The 18,855-nt window shown below is 43.3% G+C and overlaps 1 long non-coding RNA gene across 10 annotated transcripts; it reads right to left on the minus strand.

The window, feature by feature from the left end:
- Positions 1-1,086: 1,086 nt before the first annotated feature.
- Positions 1,087-6,149, minus strand: LOC125551780. Of its 10 annotated transcripts, none has more exons than XR_007303173.1 (8): positions 5,736-6,133; positions 5,452-5,615; positions 5,107-5,215; positions 4,965-4,989; positions 4,023-4,256; positions 3,464-3,841; positions 1,609-1,687; positions 1,087-1,511 (listed from the first exon to the last, which is right to left on the minus strand). It is a non-coding gene; the product is annotated as an uncharacterized LOC125551780 (long non-coding RNA). The 10 variants fall into 10 exon arrangements; XR_007303167.1 differs by having other exon boundaries at positions 4,965-4,997; positions 5,736-6,132; XR_007303169.1 differs by having other exon boundaries at positions 4,023-4,989; positions 5,736-6,143.
- Between the last annotated feature and the right edge of the window lie 12,706 nt (positions 6,150-18,855).

Genomic DNA, 18,855 nt, shown 5'->3' on the forward strand with positions numbered 1-18,855 from the left:
GCAAAAAAAGAGGGAAAAAGATAAGAAACCTAAGAAAAAAACATGTCTTTGTTGTGCATATATGAAGATATAGGGATCAGGAGGTATTAGGATAGTCCATATGTTATTTAGCCCAGCCCACGTAGAGCGATGCCTGTGGCCCGTGAGGAGCTGAATATGAAACGGCAGGGGTGGATCCAGCAGAGACTGTCTATCCCCTTCCTTTCATTTCCTCAGCCGCCGACCGGTGCGATTTCTTACCTCTTTTGATTTCGGATTTGTCTGCATGCATAGATTTACCTTCCATTTATCTCGATCTTGCATCTCCCCTCTTTTTTGTGGCGATTCCCACCGCTTTTGTCTCGTTTTCTAGGCATTATAGATCTTGTGATGCGATCCTTTCTATTTGGGATGCACTCATATGGAAGTAAATTTTTGCAGTTATTCCAATGGTTATTTATAAGCTGACATTGTTTTGATTGAGAATCGATGGTGTCGTAGGTCAGTGCGATGGTTGAGCATGAGAGGATCTCAAACTGACCCTATGGATATCAGTTCTAATGGAAACATCTACTCTAAACGGAAGGATAATAATAAATTGAGGCTAACCTATGTGGCTAAGGTAAACAAAAAAGGAGAAGAACACACCATAATTCTTAAAGTACCTATCCTAGGATGCATTTGACCGCGGTACCATCCTACAAATCCTTCCTGATGCTTCTTAGCTTCTTTCCTTAGCTAATCGCCCTGTTTTTTAGTTTTCGCTAATTTTAACAAGGTCCCTCTTACCCCCTTCACATAATAGGTAAGAAGGTAAGAGTTAATCAGGGACCATGTTAAACTTCTCTTTAGCTTTTGTGACACCTTCTCAACCCGATAAGAGTTCCATTGATAAGCTGATCTATGGGTTCAATACCCATAAATGTCAAGAGAAAAAGATCATGTGATGCATCTCAACTGATTGATTGTTTCATCTATGCCAAGTCTTCAGAAGGTTGTGGAGCTCTAAATTTCTCTCGAATAGCCGCAACAGAAAAGAATAAACCATACCATACTCAAGTTGACCGGTGCAAAGCTCGTTATAAAACAGAAACTTCAAAGGTCATATCAGGTAATATGCTGATAGGATTTAGAAAACAATGGCTGGGAAAACAAAAATATTTCGTAGTACAGAACAAGCCAACAAAAATATTTCAACACTAAAGTAAAACTGCAGCAAGCACAATGGTTACACTACACTCTTTAGATACCAAATTTCTAATTTAGGTTATGCGGGTGATGGAACCAAACAATATATAAAGAATCTATTTTCAAGTACTCCCTCTGTAAACGGTCCAGTCCTATGAGGACATTACACATCAGTCAGAGTTCCATGGAGACGGCCTCCTTTCCTATACCTAACCTATGTATATATGCCTCCATGGAGATGGACGAAGACGACACGACCCAGATCACGACAACACAGTTCTAGTTTCCTTGGTCCATCCCCTTGCTTCTCTTCAGGTCTCTACCTTGGTGTTGTCATGCTACTCCTGCATTCCAATCTAACATTTAGCTAATATACACTCACTGCTCTCTGTACAACAGAGCAGTAATAGGGTACAGAAGAAAAACTGGAACTTCACTTACCCACTGAAGTGTGTAAAGCCCAGCTCTGAATTTTCGGTTGCACCGCTCATCATCATCCATCTCAGAGAATAGGCAAAATCTGCAACGATATGAATGGCCTTAGAATTAACTGTTGTGAGAATAAAGGATGTACATCTACAACTACAGCAGAATTAACTGTTACGATTTTTTTTTGCAGGAGTGAACACGAGCTTTGTAGTTCTATGTTTATTTTATGGAGCAGTACTGGCATTATTAAAATCAATCCTGTTAGTATTGTCATTGTTCGGGTCTTCAAGAAACACATCTCTTCTGTGCTAGATCTAGATATGCCCCGAGCGCAGTATAAGTTATTTGAAATCATGGAAAAGCAACCTGAAAATTGTCTGAAGGCATGAAGACCAGAATTCAGAGTAAACGGTTGTAAAATACCAAGAAGCACTTCATGGAATATATTTGATTACTCAGCATTAAACAGTTAGCACTGGATGTCACGAAATAATGCACCCAACTGCGCACTGGACACCGGCTCGTGTCTGAGTTATCCCATGATCTCATACGTATGCAACAGTTTAGGCAGAAAATATAGTTTGAATTGGATCTCAGGGCGATGTAAAAAATGCAGGACCATTTTTGTATGTCTACAAAAAGATGTTCAATTCATTTTTTTACTGAAACTTTGACGGAGCAAAGTGAAACATAATATAATGTGGTAGCCAAATCTACACAAGATGTAGCATGCAGATGTGGTACCATGAACTGCACGAACAAAACAGACAATGGTTCAAAAATTGCATCAAAACTGTTTTACAATTAAGATATTCAGAGGCTAAACAACCTTGACTTATAAACCAAAAAATGGAGCAAAAAAGATGTGCTGCCTACACCTTTATCAACTAAAACTGCTTACTCATTTGTTCACCGCATAGAAGCAGGTAATCAACTAATAATAAGTCAAACTTGAAATGATGAACAACCGATCATGTGTATAGCTCCCGCCATATAAAGAATCTCATTTTGAGTATATCAAAAGCCTGTAGCTTGGATAGCGAAAACAACGCAAGACACATGAGACTTGCAGGACGTATATTTCACAAAGAACACAGCTGAACCTTAGTGTGCAAAGATCGTAGGGTTCGAAAACTCGTCAATCCTTGAACAGGTTACAGTATAAACAAAATTAATCCTGTCGTAGAATAAAACAATTATGACCTACTAAACCCAACCTGACAAAATGATCCATTTCAATACGGAACATTTGATATGTCGTTAATTGTCAGTTGTTAAAAAAATTGTAATAGAATCATGGCGCAAACATAGCTTGTATTGCCGTTTACAGAAAGAAGGAAATTCAAACAATATTTTAACATTAATTGTCTTCCATCCTAATGATAGCCTCATACAGCAGTACATATCTAACCTTGAGCTTTTTGAAACATACCATACAAATATGTTAGATAGATGCAAATGCTTCTATACTCCTTATTAATTTGTTGCAATGTAAATTTGTAAGATATACATGCAATTTCAGCTAGAAATACACTGACAAATTGCCAGCAAAATCATTATGGGAAATCAAGAAATTACATGAAGCCACTATACAGGTCCTCTTGAGCTAATCAAGAGGAGGTCCATTCTCTTTGCATTTGTTAGTACGTCGACCTGTTACTACATCCAGTATCTTTGACATAAGGACTAAGATAAATCAGGGTACAGAGGAAAAAATACGCATATACATGTGATTTTCTCAACGTCACATGAGAGACGGCAATTGAAACCATATGAACAAGTAAGGCTCGGAACTGGAATAGGTAAAAACAAACGTACCACACAAAATTGTGATGCACAAAATTGCTCAGAACTGGAAGGGGATTACCTGTGACCAGAGGTGAGGATGGAATGGCAGGGTTCCTCCTGTACTGGTTGGGCTGCTCCGGGACCTCATGGTGCATGTTGCCGCCGGCGTGCTCCAAGACACCTCCTGTGCGCCGGGCGCGCGCGTTCCAAGCCGTCGGGCACGCCATCCTGAAATGCCTGCGGAGAGGCCGCGCCCATCTTACCAGGCTTCGCGCAACATGCGCATTGCCGTTGCCGCCGACGCCATCTTCTCGTGGTCGCTTGTCCCCGATTCCTCACACATGCTACTATGCGGAGCAAGGTGGCCGCAGAGGCGGCGACGGTGCTCACGACGCAGCGGAGACAAGCCCATCCACCTCCCTGGCTGGCATATATACATGATGTATAAAGCATGAACCTGGAAAGAAAAATACAAGGGATTACCTAAATATATGATGCTGCAGTACACCTATTTATCTAACTGAAATTAAGCCTACCACTTCCTGCTCTCTATTACTTCAGAATCATATGTATGAGAAAACATTGTTACCCATTACTTTATACTGATAAACTGCATGCTCCGGGACAAGGACGCTCACCATGGCACGCCGACAGCTCCTTTCTCTTCTTGAATCAACATCTTGATTTTGAGATGCAACATATAACCAGGTTTTTATTTTACAACAGAAGGGAATCCTCGCAATCTGCTAGATACAAGTACTTTGTATGACGTGCCTGAGCATCAATTTGCCAGTCCTTTTCTTGAAACCAACATTGACAACACCAACTGATTTTCCAGCATGCAATAGCTTCCCCTCAACTTCTATTTCTTCCTGGAAAAATAAAAGAAATAGTTTACAGCATGTAAAATAACTATTAAAATAAAATAAGAGTGAAAAGACAAAGGTATGTTCTAAATTAATCAAGCCTTATGATAATATTCTAGCAAGAAACTGGCCAGAGCTTCCCTTTGGGGGGCAAAAATTATAACCAAGCAACCAGAAAAGTACGTTTGGAATCTTCAGAGCAATATCTAGACAACATGACAATAACTCTGATCCTAAACTAATTCTAGGAAACTCTTAGAGCAATATCTGGACAACATGACAACAATTCTGATCCTGAACTAATCTTGGCAACATTTTGTACCCAACAAGCTCCAATTTGTACTCAGAGCCGTCAAAGGAAAAAAAACTGAATAACACCTAGTCGTGTAAATGCAGGGCACCAAATTCAACCATCTTTTCTACTTAGTACATACTTGCATTCCTATCATATTAAAATGACTGGAAGGTAAGAAGTAGTGGTCCTTTTATCTTGCCAATTGAGATATTAGCATACCAACTTCCGGTGATGCTTCTCAAACACCAAATTCCTTATTACATATGCATCATGCTGCAATAAAATTTAGACGATGGCAATCTTCACAAAATGCTGATGGTACCTGCCTAAACTTGACACCATCGACCAGATGTAATTTCGATATCGTGGTCAAAACTAAAAAAACAAGAGAGGAGTAAGCCGCTGCCTAGCAAACTTACCACAGGGGACAGAACATAACAACCCCTGCAAAACTATGAAAAAAGGTTCCAGTCAAACAAGAGAGGAAATCAAAAGGGAATAAAAAAAGATCCTTCTTCTCTGCTAATCTGAAAGGGGTAAACAAAGGGTAAAATGACTCACCGAACCTATCTCTCCCTGACTGGTTTGTCAAGACCTTGGTTGTAGCAAAGGTATTTGCTCCTGTTCCCCACGAACCACCGTGCAACCACAGCAAGGCCATGAACATGAACTGGAAGATGGAAATCAGCACCAAATAAGGTAATATTGGAGGATGTCGGGTTTGCACTCCACATTTTACAATTCATAGGTGCACTTTTTCTTTTGTTCAAACAGAAAGTAATTAAGTATTAAGTCTCAGCCTAGGCCCCTCTAATGAAAAATTCCATACAGCAGCTAAGCTAATATCCATTCTCCAATCATGAAGTTTAAACGGAAAAACAAACAGAGGTAACAATCTCACTTTACCTGTAAATGGAATGCAACTAAGGAGATAAATTCCGTGGAACAAATCGTTCCATCTTTGGGACAATTAACACCATGTATCTTAGACCAGAAATTCATCTACAGAAGGATCTGAAATCTTTCATCAATCAAAGAAACAAGTTTAAATATCCTTGATCTTGACATGCCTGCAAATCGAAAGAACATCAATGCCATATGGAGATGCATTATGCACAAATAGCAAGATCAGGAGGAGATTATTGTGTGATGGTGAGAGAGAGAGAGAGAGGAGCCGAGGGGAAGCTCACCTTGGCATCAGCCATTGCTTGATGCTCGCGCTGCTCGACATGGTGGAGCAGCAGGCACCGCGCGACGCGAGAGAAGAGGGAGTCAAGGGCACAGATCTGGTCGACAGAGTGGCGGGCGCGACAAGGCTGACCCGAGGACCTTGCAAGGCGCTGGATCTCGGCGGCGGCAAATCTCCTGGTGCTGCGGCTGGTGATGGAGGGGCCGCAAATCCCCTGTTGCGGCGGCTGGTGACGAGGGAGGAGGGAGGAGGGAGATGGTGCGACAGTGTGGCGAGGGAGTGAGGAGGGAGGGGTCAGGGGTGTGGCGGCTGGGCACTGGGGGGCTACGGTTCACGCCCACGCCCAACCACAGGCCCGCACGTCTCCACGACGCGAGCGCGCGCATGCGGCGCGGCAGGAGAGGCTGCCCCGCGCATCCGAAAAACTAGAACCCAGCCAATCGGAGCTAGCCCGAGCCCACATGTCATACCCCGTCCAGGATCTACCATGCGGTGAAAATGGCACAGGTGAATTCCCAGCGAGGATCCAACGGCCAGGAGCGAAAAAAAGACCGCGCTGACCAGCATCGAAGGGCCAACAAAGGACGCGACCGGGGGAGCATTCTCCAAGCGAGTTGGCTAGCCTTTGTATAGTTTTAAATATGTCCAGAACAGTGTGTCAAATGAAGGTGGATTAGGTTTAAGTGGAGGCAACATGTGGTGCATGTCAAAAGTATGCTACTAATCCAAACTTGATTTAGTTTGGACTAGTAGTACTTTTGATGTGCACCATATGTTGTCTCCACTTGAATATAATCCGCCAACACAAGCTATTTAATCATCATCATAGTCATTACCACCAACAGTAGCTATTTAATCATCATAGTCATAGTATAGCACACATCATCATCTTCAAACTCATTCTAGCTAGCTAATCACCACCAACACTAGCTGCGATAGCTATCTAATCACCATCAGCACTAGCTAATAATAATCATCATAGTCATTACCACTAACACTGGCTATTTGATCATCATAACTCATTTCTAGCTAGCTAATCACTGCTACAGCTCTCGGTAAAATAGCATAAAACATGTGTAGCACTCCTGCTTCATCATGTTGGAGCATGTTGATAAACCTGTCTCCTAATCATGGGCTGCGCTTCTGATTGCTGCCCCCTAGTACTTCTCTGTGATCGTTCACAATTTTGCTCCAGTCTTTCACTATTAAGCATTCCTCGCTTTTAGAAATCCTGAATGCACTAAAGTTCATTGTAGGATGTCTTGTCCATAAGCTAACCATTCTCATGCGACCTTTACTCTTGGTCCAATGAGGCACAACATTCATCGGGAGTCCCTGTTGAAGAACATCGTATAGTAACATACTTAGCAATGAAGTTTAGCTTAAAAATAATATATGCAAAAGATTCACTGAGGGCAAATAGTAAACATTTTACCATCTTTCCTAAATAGATGTGACTGTAGTTCAATACGAACACTATTGGTCGCACATTTTGAGTACTAAGATTTTTAAGTCTAGGAAAATAATTTGTCTTGACAGTATGAAGATCCTCAAGCCATGAAACATAATGACCTATCTCCTCGCAGTTTAGTTCAGCTCCGGGACATTAGACGGTCATGTCTACCAAGCGCCGGACATATTTGCTGGAATGAAAATAAGCTGTCAATAGAAATTAGTTATCAATTATTTTTGAATAAACAATATCGAAGACATAAATATGGTTGAGAAACTCACATAATGGTATAACTGGAGGCGTCTGCACATCGACCCAGATGTCGATATTACATTCAATATCATCTTCCAGACAAATATCAAAGGTGATAACCATATCAGGCTCAAATGCATAAGTCTTGCATAATGCTTGCCAAGTTTTGCATTTAAAATAGGTGTAGGTGTCTGTGTTGTATAATTTTGCGTGGAAAGTATAACCATGCTCGGTCTTCAAGTAAACTCTCTTTACCTCCATAATAGTTTTCGTAGGACTGAAACATATCTTATCCAAGACAAAAACTCTTGCATGGCAGGGGATACGCTAGTAGAATAGTAAAGTAAATAAATTATAAGTTGAAGCAAATGAAACAGATGTCATGCTTAAATACGGAAAAAGACTTGTCGTTGTGACTTACTGTATCCACTTCGAAGTTCTTGTCCAGCTTGATGCTGAAGCGCCTATCATCATCTTGGAAGATTCTGTCGCATAGGCCGCGCTCGTCTTCGCAGTATTCGCAAATACCAAAATCCTTCTCACCGCCAGACATTTCCTATGTTCATAGTTGAAACATTAATTGAAAATCGATCAAAGGCATCTACCAGGATACTCAACACACAAATCCAGGGCACTTGATATTTTCTACATATTCTGGCACAAGTCATGCCAAAATTCATGAAAAAATCCGGCATGACCTTTGCTAAAATAGGACATATCGAGGGCCTGAAATTTGCCGGAACGGAAATGAATCAACACTCCGGCAAAACATAGGACACTCAGAAGTGTAACCTGCAAACATGACCGGCCACTTGGGCAAGCACATATCCTATTTGAGCAACACAAGATATACATTTCAAAATATCTTATAGGACTCATATTGACATGAGCATTCAATAGGCAAAACCAAATCATAAAATAAATAAGTATTCAAATTAGCATGCATTTAATAAGCAAAAGTAAATCATCTTATGCGTCCATACATCATCGAATATTATCACTAATACATCCCGAATAGTATCATAGATATAACATCACTAATACAACTAAAACCCTAGCGCACAATGGGTATCGGCGCGGGCGGTGGACACCAAAAGAGAAGGAACCATCACAGGATCATAGCTCCAGTGAGATCCCTGGAGAACCTGCCAGGTATTGGAGAACCTGTGCTCCAACGCAAACAAGTAGCAATGGACGTGCGCGTCCTCCTTGCTGACACAGTGACGTACCACCTCCGCGGGGTCCTCAAGCCTCTGCACCATCACTGGCCCACGCGACCGCCACCAAAGAAGGTTCGGGTGAATGATGGGCTGGCTCCTCACCAAGCTGCGCCCCCCGGTAGGTAGCGCCTCCCAGTACCAGCCCGACGGACCCCAGTTCCGGACATGGCCCATCTGGTCAAGCAGGTGTCCTCCGCCGAGTCGATGACGAGGATGCGGGATAGGAATCGTCGACGTCGATGCGGGAAAAATTGCTTTAACTAAAAAAATAACAACAAATGTGACATGTTCAACTAGTTCTATTAATTCAACTAGTTCTTACTAAAAATAAGCTTACTATAAATATAAATAAACTAGTACCTAATTCTTACTAACTAATTAGTACCTAGGAACTACTACCCTAATTACCATCTAATTTGATGAACCTAGGGGTGGAAAGTGGTAGCGTATATTCCAATTATCCAACATAAAAGTGAAATAAGTGGTCAAATTTTACTCGTTTTATTATGCATTATAATAGTGTTTATTCATCATCTAAGAAAACATCTGAGCCGCATCCGTATCTGATAACATCTGCATCCGTTCGTTTCCACCCATAGATGAACCCTAACTAATTTGACGCAACTAAAATTTGAAGAACCCTAGGCAGAGGTAGGGGAGGGGGAGGAGCAGGTGTGCTCACCTCGGGTGCCTGTGGCGAGGGAGGGGCAGGCGGCGTCGAGGTCAGGGTCGGCAGAGGCGTCGAGGTCGGGGGCGGTGTCCAGGTCGGGGTCGAGGGCGGCGTCGAATCCGGGGTCGGGGGCGGTGTCGAGGGTGTGTGGAGAGCGACGGGAGAGCGCGCGGCGGCCGACGGGCAATGGCAGCGGCGACAGCGAAGGAGTTGGATTTGGGGGAAGTGGCCGTGGGGAAGAACGAACCGCGCGGTTAAGTCAGAAGTAGCAGTAGCGCGTTCCAGGAAGTGCGCTACTGCTATGCTAGCTACAGCGCGTTCCTCGATACACGCTACTGCTATTCCTTTCTCTCTTTTTTTACCCTTTTTCATTTATTTTTATTTACATTTTATTTTTTTCCTTTCACCTTTTTCCATTTCTTTCATTTTCATTTACTTTCCTATTTGCTTTCCATTTAATTTTATTTCCTTTAGCAGTAGCGGTAGCACGGTTTGACGTAGATCGCTACAACTATGTGTAGCCTATCGGCTAAGCCATTTGAATTTTAGTAGTAGCGCTTTTATCTTCACGCGCACTACTGCTACAACTGTATCTGTAGCGCCGTTTACATCAGCGCGCTACTGCTACTTAGCACCAGCGTGCCTTTTTAACACGCGCTACTGCTAAAGTTCTGTGTATAAGGTTTTCCCTAGTAGTGGGGGCTGAGCAAAGTGGTAACTTATCGAAACAACGGTTTGCTGGGAAGGTGGAAAAGGTTAGAGGCTTATCATGGCAATTTGGGATGCTTGACAAACAAGTGGTAGGTAGAGCGACATAGCAATAGCATCGAGACATCTAGCAAAGTAAAGATAGTAGTGGTATCCAGGGTAATGGTCATCTTGCTTGAAATCCCGCTAGGAAGAAGACCGAATCCATGAAGTAGACGAACCAACATAGTCGAACGGATCCTCACAATCGCAACTGAACTGGAACTATCGAGAAGAAGCACAACCGAAAAGGAGCAAACAACATAGTAAACAACCAAGCATAACATGACATGATGCCCAACCAAGTATGATGCATGTCCATTTTAATGAGGCATGGTATGGCAAAGTGCAACAAACAAAACTACAAATTAAGTGGAGCTCAATATGCAACGAGTTGCATATTAATGAAACACCACATTCAAATATTTAGTTCACTCTCGTTCATGCTACCCATCAATATTAAATTTTGGTTAACATGTCAAGAGGTGAAGCACATGTAAACTACCTATCTAGGCAAGTTTAAATGAGGCCGGAAACAACAAACAACAATTCCGAAAAATCCCCTTAGGCACATTTCGAATTTGGTACTGTTCTGCCTAAACACAATTTTAATGTTGTTAAACAAAAAAATAAAGTGCACCAAGTTAATCTATGCATTTTTCTACCCCATTTACATATAAAGTTCATTTAATCCGGAGCTACGGTTATTTGGATATGAATTTAATCCAGAGCAATTTTAAACAGTCTAAACATGGATGAAAGTTGGATATTGTGAATCTATACAAAATTCTAAGCATTTTACATATATAAGTTGTTTAATTTGGATCCATGGATATTTAGTTATTAACAATTCAAAATGATGGCATTAATGTGAATGTGCAGGAAATGAATATTTTTTGAGGCAATCTCATGAAGCTTTTATTCAAGTCGTCACAATGTTTATGGGGATGAAGGGAATTCCTCCGGGGTGACATAACCAAACATGGCGGCCGGGTCCCAAGGAAAAAGCATGCTTCGCAATATTGTGAGCTTCAAAGTTTGAGCTCCTAAATTCATGGACTATATTACAAGAAGTAAAAGAAACTAAATGAAGTTTTATTTCCTAAATAATTGCGTCGTAGATGGTCGCACTTCCCTTCTGGATCTCCTCGATAAACCCCTTGCAGTCTGAGGCCACATGAATGGTTTGTAAATTCATGTCATTTGCTAGGGCAAGAGCCTCTCTGATCGCCAAAGCTTCTAGGATTGAAGGATCTCCTATTCTGGTGAATACAATTGCTGACAACCCTAGAAAAAACTCCTCCTTGATCTTTGTAAATTGCTCCAACTCAGCTGTATCGACCCCCCATCCAAAAGTTGCATCAACATTAATTTCCATGTAACCTCGGGGCGGTGCCAGCCATCATTGTCGTCTCCTCGCCGTTGCACCCCCTTTGCTCGAGCTCTTTGACATGATCATTTCCAGCTCCGATAGGTAAGACCCGATGAAGCTATGGATCGCATGAGGGCTCTGAAAAATTCCTTCATGTATGGCTTTCCTGCGAGCACTCTAGATGGCCCAGAGAGTCACCACTAGTTGGACAAACTCATCAGCTTTCAACTTTTCCTGCATCGTGAAAATCCATCTCTTCGTATTTTCATGTTGTACCATACTCAACTGATCAAGGACTACTTCAGATGATAGCACCCACGTGCTACGCGACATGGGTCAGTCCAGTAACGCATGTTTCCACGTGTCATGCACACCACATAACTGACAGGCCGCTATAGTCGCCATGTTTCGATGATGAAGAACCTCTCCTGCTGGGATCGAGTGCCTAGCGAGGCGCCATATGAACAACTTGATCTTGGAAGGGACTTGCATTCTCTAAATCGAGTTCCACTCCTTGCTTTCAGTATTGGTATTGGAAGATCCTTCTAGTCCTTCCAACCAATTTTACCTCCCAACCTTAGTACTCACCATCATTCTGTAAGCCAACCCCACCATAAAATTGCGTCAAGGCTCCTCGCTCCACGCCCATAAATCTTCCACACGTCTAGTGCATAAGGGAATCTTCAAGATTTCTTCCGCATCAAAAGGTGTAAACACAGGTCTCACCAGGTTGTCCCGCCAAGATGCCGTGGTGGCCTCAATCAGCTCAGTCACCCGTTGCGGTGGGTTTTGCACCAGGGACATAATGGGGCGTTTAAAACTTCCCTCGGGATCCAGTTATGTATCCAAATATTAGTGGGTTCACCATCTCCAATTCCGCGAATAATGCCCTGAGACATAACATCACATCTGTCAATTATCGCCCTCCAAATATGAGATGGGTGTGACCCAAGAACCACATCTAATAATGAGACATCCGGGTAATAGAATGACTTCAGGATTCTTGCACTCAACGAATCAGCATCCGTCATACTTCTCCGCGCTTGCCTGGCAAGGAGAGCCAAGTTAAAAAGCTCCAAATCTCTGAAACCGAGGCCTCCCATATATTTTGGTCTAATCATCACATCCCAAGCTACCCATGCTGGCTTTCATCTGCCTCTCTTGCTTCCCCACTAGAACTGACGGATGATGGAGGTTACAGTCTCACATTCTCCCCTGGGTAGCCTAAAGCAGGACATCGAATATACTGGGATCGTCTGTGCAACCGCTTTGATGAGCACCTCCTTCTCGACAGCTGACAAGAGTTTTTCCATCCATCCTCTTAGTTTTTCCCACACTCTGTCCCATAGATATTTGAACGTGCCATTCTTGGAGTGTCCAACATCAGTGGGCATACCCAAATACCGTTCACTTAAGGATTCATTCTACACACTGAGACTCTTCTTCACTCCATCCCTCATATTTTGCGGACACCCTTTACTAAAGAATATGGAAGACTTCGCATGAATTATTCTCTGCCCTGACGCACTGCAATAAGTATTCAGTAGGTTTGATACTTGATCTGCACCCTCCACACTTGACTCGAAAAGCAATAGGCTATCATCTGCAAATAAAAGATGGTTTACAGCCGGCGCCGTCGGAGCCACCTTGATACCTGCAAGAAGTGACGACCGAGTACTGGATCTCAGGAAGCACGAGAGGCCTTCTGCTGCAATCAAGAAAAGGTAAGGGGCGATTGAATCTCCCTGTCGAATCCCTCTGGATGGCTTAAATACCTCAAGTTTTCCCTCGTTGAAAAGAACTGAGAAAGAAACAGACGAAACCATGGCCATGACTGTATCAATACATGGAAGAGCAAAGCCAAGTTTCGTCATTATGGCGCTCAAATAGGACCACTCAAGTCTATCATATGCTTTCATCATGTCCAACTTCAGAGCACAAAAGCTGTTGTTCTTCGACTTGGTACGTTTCATGTAATGCAGACACTCACAATCAAAAATAATGTTGTCAGTTATCAGTCTTCCAGGGACGAAGGGCGACTTCTCCTCCAAGATAATATCTAGCAATATAAGCTTCAATCTATTTGCCACCACCTACGACGCTATCATGTATAACACATTGCATAAACTGATAGGTCTAAATTGAGATAGAAAAGTGGGGTTCATCACCTTGGGGATTAAAACCAATATAGTTTTGTTGATGCATTCAGGGCTCTCCTCCCCCTTACTATCCGGAGAACAATATTGGTAACATCTTCCCCACACACATCCCAGTGTTTCCAATAAAATTGAGCAGGAAAATCGTCTAGCCCCGGTGCCTTTGTAGGGAACATTTGGAAAAGAGCGCATTTGACTTCATCAGCTGTATAAGGTGCACATAGTTTTGAATTCATGTCCGGTGTCAGTTTACACGGTACATGGTTAATAAAGTCCTCCACTCCCTGCACTCCCTCCGATGCATACAACTCCTCATAAAAACTGTTCGCCATAGCCTTTAGCTCCGTTGGGTCCTGAACATGCACACAAGGAGAATTCTATAGGGCTTGGATCATGTTCTTTTTCCTCCTCAAAGTAGCACGGAGATGAAAAACATTGTATTTTTGTTGCCCGACGAGAGCCAGTCAATGCATGCTCTCTGCCTCCACATTATAACCTCTCATTTATCTTTAGTTCTGCATGTTTTGGTACAATTCTCAAAGGATCTCCACGGAGCTTCTCCAGCTCTTTTTTCAAAACTTTGATCTCATTATGGACGCTTATGAAGGACTGTTTACTCCAGTTTGTTAAACCCTTGTACACACTCGATGGTTTCTCCTGCAACTCTTGTATAGTGCCGCACAGCCCGGCCGCCGTCCATTCTGAATGAACTGTATCACGTAGCCCATCATGTTTCTCCCACATGGTCTCATAGCGGAAGGTGTTATTGATGGTATTTTTCAAGTCTCGACCGAGATTAAGGTATATGGGGCCATGATCCGAGGTTGCTGCCAAAAAATGTTCAAGGTTAGCCAATGGAAAGCGGGCCATCCATTTTGCATCAGCTAGTGCCCTATCCAATCTGCACCTTGTATAAGATCCTCCAGCTACCTTTTTCTCAAAGGTCCAAAACCGCCCTTTGTACCCAATATCCAGCAGCATGCAAATGTCTATAGCATCCCCGAAAGCCTGCATTTGAGCATTGCTGCGTCTACCAACACCATCTTGTTCTTCCTAACGTAACACTTCATTAAATTCACCAAAGCACATCCAAGGAAGAAAGCTCGTAGTACTGATATTCTTTAGCACATTCCATGTTTGGTGTCTTAAGTGGCTCTGCGCCTCACCGTACACACAAGTTAACCTCCATTTATCATGACCTTCTTCCTGAACTGAAACATCATGATGATAACCAGAATAACCCAAAATATCAATTGTTATTTCATTATTCCAAAAAAGTCATATTCCACCACTTCTACCTTGACTATCAACTGCATAAGCTCTATCATAACCCAGAGTACTTGCTAAAGCTTCTACCTTAACCTTCTATTTGTGTTTCAACAATGCATAAAAGGGTAAGGGCAAATTTCCTCGCGAACTCGTGAAGTTCTTGGACTGTCGCGGGGTTGCCCACACCGTGACAGTTCCAACATAGCGCTCTCATTGATCTCGGTGGTGCCCCTCGAAGGAGCCCGCCAAATTCTTCGAGATATTCACACCTTCATTGCCTTTTGTTCCCACCTTAGTCCTCTTTGGGTCCCTCTTTGGGGATGGGCTAACCACATTATTCCCTACTGAAGCAATAGCCAGCTGATTTGCCCCAAGTTCTACTGCTTGCTGATCGCCCTTCCCCTTGGTAATCCTTCCCAGGTCCGGTTTGTCAACACCCTTCCTCTTCACGTTCTCCATAACAGTACCAGCAGATAAGTCTCTCTGGTCCTCTTCTTCCTCTGATCGGCCGCCCCCAAAGTCCTCCTTCCCCATGTTCCTGTTGCCGTCGCACCGGCCACCTCTTCTGCCTCCACTGCATACTTGCTTAGCACTAGGGCCCCATCCCAGTCGCATTGACCATGATGCACGTATATCTCGCAAAACAATAGCAGATTTGGGGTGTATCCATCCCCGTGTTCCTTAAAAACATGACCCAAATATCCACAAACTACACCAATCAGGTAGTTGTTCATATTTCACCCCGTAGATCTGTCTCTTTGAGTACCTAACCAGCGAGACTGCGTTCTTGAGGGGTTTGTGGACATTGATCTTGACCCAGACCCGGTAAAAATTTCCCATGAAAGCATGTGATTCTTTCTTTGGGAACAGCACATCCCCTACCTTAGCCACAAGTAAAGGGACTAAATGTGCAAACAGAGTTGGCGCATCATGGATCTAGATCCATATATCGATCGTATCAAGCTTCACTTTAGATGGTTGGGTTATTCCATCATACTCTGTTATGACCACAACATGCCCTCTGAAGTTCCACGGGCCATCTTGCATTAGTCGCTCCCAATCGCCTAGACAATTAAATTTCAGAGTAGACATATTTGCTTCCAAAGGCTTGAACGTCACGTCTTGCGCAAGATCCCAAGCAGCTCTCATGTCCTTGAAGAACAATCCTTGACTATATGGTTTGTCGATGTGAACTCTAGCTACTGCCATCCATCTAGTCACATCGAGAGGAACAACGTCCTCATATACGACCACATCATCCAGGTCCTCCTCCTGGAGCCCCAGCTCTGCCATCAAACTCTCAAGCTCTCTTGTCGACGAATATCTGTCGGCCATCCTTGATCCGCCGGCATCCTGCGTCGCCATCTCCGAGATCCTTACCCGACAGTGACTACCGGGTAACTTGTGGGACAAACCCTAGCCGCCGAGCACTTCCCTCATGAGAAAATCAACCAAGGCCGGGTGGCGATGCTAGATCGCCCCTTGCTCGTCCCGAACCGATCCCTCAGGGCAGTAAACAGCGGAGGGAAACAATATGATCTCAAGAACGACGGAAGTCGCCGCCAAGAGCAGAAAAACCCTAACTAGAGGGAACCGTTTGTTTTTTACACGAGATGGCACAAGGACTGAGATTCATGCAGAAAATGAATAAATGCTAAATCTCATAGGATAGGAAAAAACATACACATGCCGGATTCAAAGTGTTGTGCAAGTGCACAAGTGGAATTAACCAAGGCGGCTGATGTGTGTGCAGGCAAAAGAAATATAAAAACAGAGGGAAAAGGGGAGAGCTGGGTTTCAAACCCAGGACCCCCTGGATTTGCACAAGTATGGTTAACCAGCTAAACTACAATTGATAGGCGATGTTGGATGGGTTTGGTTGTGGATGAACCATCTTCCCGAACTGCTCTGAATCAAAACAGAAGCACAACAAACAGGCGGATTGCTCGGTGGCCGTGACTGAGCACGCGCCGCAATGTGTGCACAACAACATCAGAACAAAACTAAAATGATAAATAAAATTGGGGGTGCTGGGATTTGAACCCTAGATCTATGCAACTGTGTGAGCAACCAACGGGCTAGGACAGTATTTGTGTCATACGTCCATCCCGGATACTTGTGCAATGATCTCTAGGGGGAGCTGGGATCCAAATAGTAGGAACAAGGAATAAGAAGGCCGTGAAAGTGCGTTATATCGACTAGAGGGGGGGTGAATAGGCGTTTTTTATGAAAGTCTTCAAAACGTGAGAGTTGTGAAGACAAACAGTGAAGATCATGCCTATTACTATGCAGCGGAAGTTAGATTACACTAGGCCAGCCATGGTCATGTGTTCAATAGAATGAAAGCGCAATGACAAACAGCTTCAGTGTAATAAGGATCAGGTAGGAAGAAGTTATGAAGCTGAACAGATAATACATTCATGTTGTGAAGACAAAAGATAAAGCAAGCATGCAATGGCTTCACAATGAATAACTGTAAGTGAAAGGAAGTGAAGATGAAACCAGTGACACGTTGAAGACAATGATTTGTTGGACCAGTTCCAGTTGCTGTGACAACTGTACGTCTGGTTGGAGCGGCTAGGGATTTAAACCAAAGGACACACAGTCCCGGACACCCAGTCAAGGACACTTAGTCCAAGACACCCAGTCCTCACCGTTTTCTCCTTGAGCTAAGGTCACACAGACCTCGCCCAATCACTCAGGTAAGTCTTCAAGGTAGACTCCCAAACCTTCACAGACTTCGTTCACTGACAATCCACAATTTCTCTTGGATGCTCAGAACGCGACACCTAACCGTCTGGAGGATGCACAGTCCTCAAGTGTAATAAGTCTTCAGATCACACAGACACGAAGACTTAAGTGATGCCCAATTTACTCTGGCTCTGGGTGGTTAGGGCTTTTCTCCTCACTGGGAATTTTTCTTTCAAAGGCTTCGAGGTGGGTTGCTCTCAAACGACAAAAGCCGTGCACTGAAATCTGAGCAGCCAACCGTTTATGGTTGTGGGGGGTGGACTATTTATAGCCACTTGGCAACCCGACCTGATCTGTCCGAAATGACCCTGGGTCACTAAGGAACTGACACGTGTACCAACGGTCGAATTTTGAACTCACACGGCAACTTTACTTGGGCGACAAGTAAAGCTGACTTGTCTGACTTTGGACAAGATTTTCTCTCAAAGTCTTCGCTCGAAGACATAGGATTTGAATTAGGCATCACTTCAGTCATTCTGACTGGTTCTCTTCGACCCCACTTAACAGTACGGTGGTTCCTATGACACAACATGAATGAAATAAAACTACGAAGATCTAGGTCTTCGAGTTCCAAAAGCTTCATAGGGAGTCTTCTCATGTCATTGTCTTCAATATGAATATCTTCATAAACCACATTGTCTTCAATGTCTTCGTACATTTTTAGGGGTCATCTCTGGTAGTAAAACCGAATCAATGAGGGACTTCTACCTGTGTTTTCCTGCAATTCTCACAAACACATTAGTCCCTCAGCTAGGTTTGTCGTCAATACTCCAAAACCAACTAGGGGTGGCACTAGATGCACTTACAATCTCCCCCTTTTTGGTGATTGATGACAAACTAGTTGAAGTTTTCAACGGGAAACATAATTTGTGAAATTGTAAAAGAATTGTCTTCATAAGTTGCAAGGGCTCCCCCTGAAGATGTGCATATAAGTAATTTCTTCTTGAATGCAAATGCACATGGCAGGTTGTACTTGTGGAGATCCACTTCAACTTATGACAATCCTGAAAGTATATGAAGATAATGACATGCATAATGGAAAATGGACGTCTGCAGAATGAGATGAGTGCGGAATTTATCGTCGCACATGCGGAATTTATCTTCGCAAAACGGAGTGACAAACAGGTAGCAGACGACCATCAAGGCTAAGTGTTACAACTCAATGAAGCAAATGTAGCAAAAAAAAACGGGAGTTGTAAGCACGAAGCAAAATGTAGCAAAATATGAAGGC

This window comes from Triticum urartu, chromosome 4 (genome assembly GCF_003073215.2).
Source record: "Triticum urartu cultivar G1812 chromosome 4, Tu2.1, whole genome shotgun sequence".
Taxonomy (NCBI): Eukaryota; Viridiplantae; Streptophyta; class Magnoliopsida; order Poales; family Poaceae; genus Triticum; species Triticum urartu.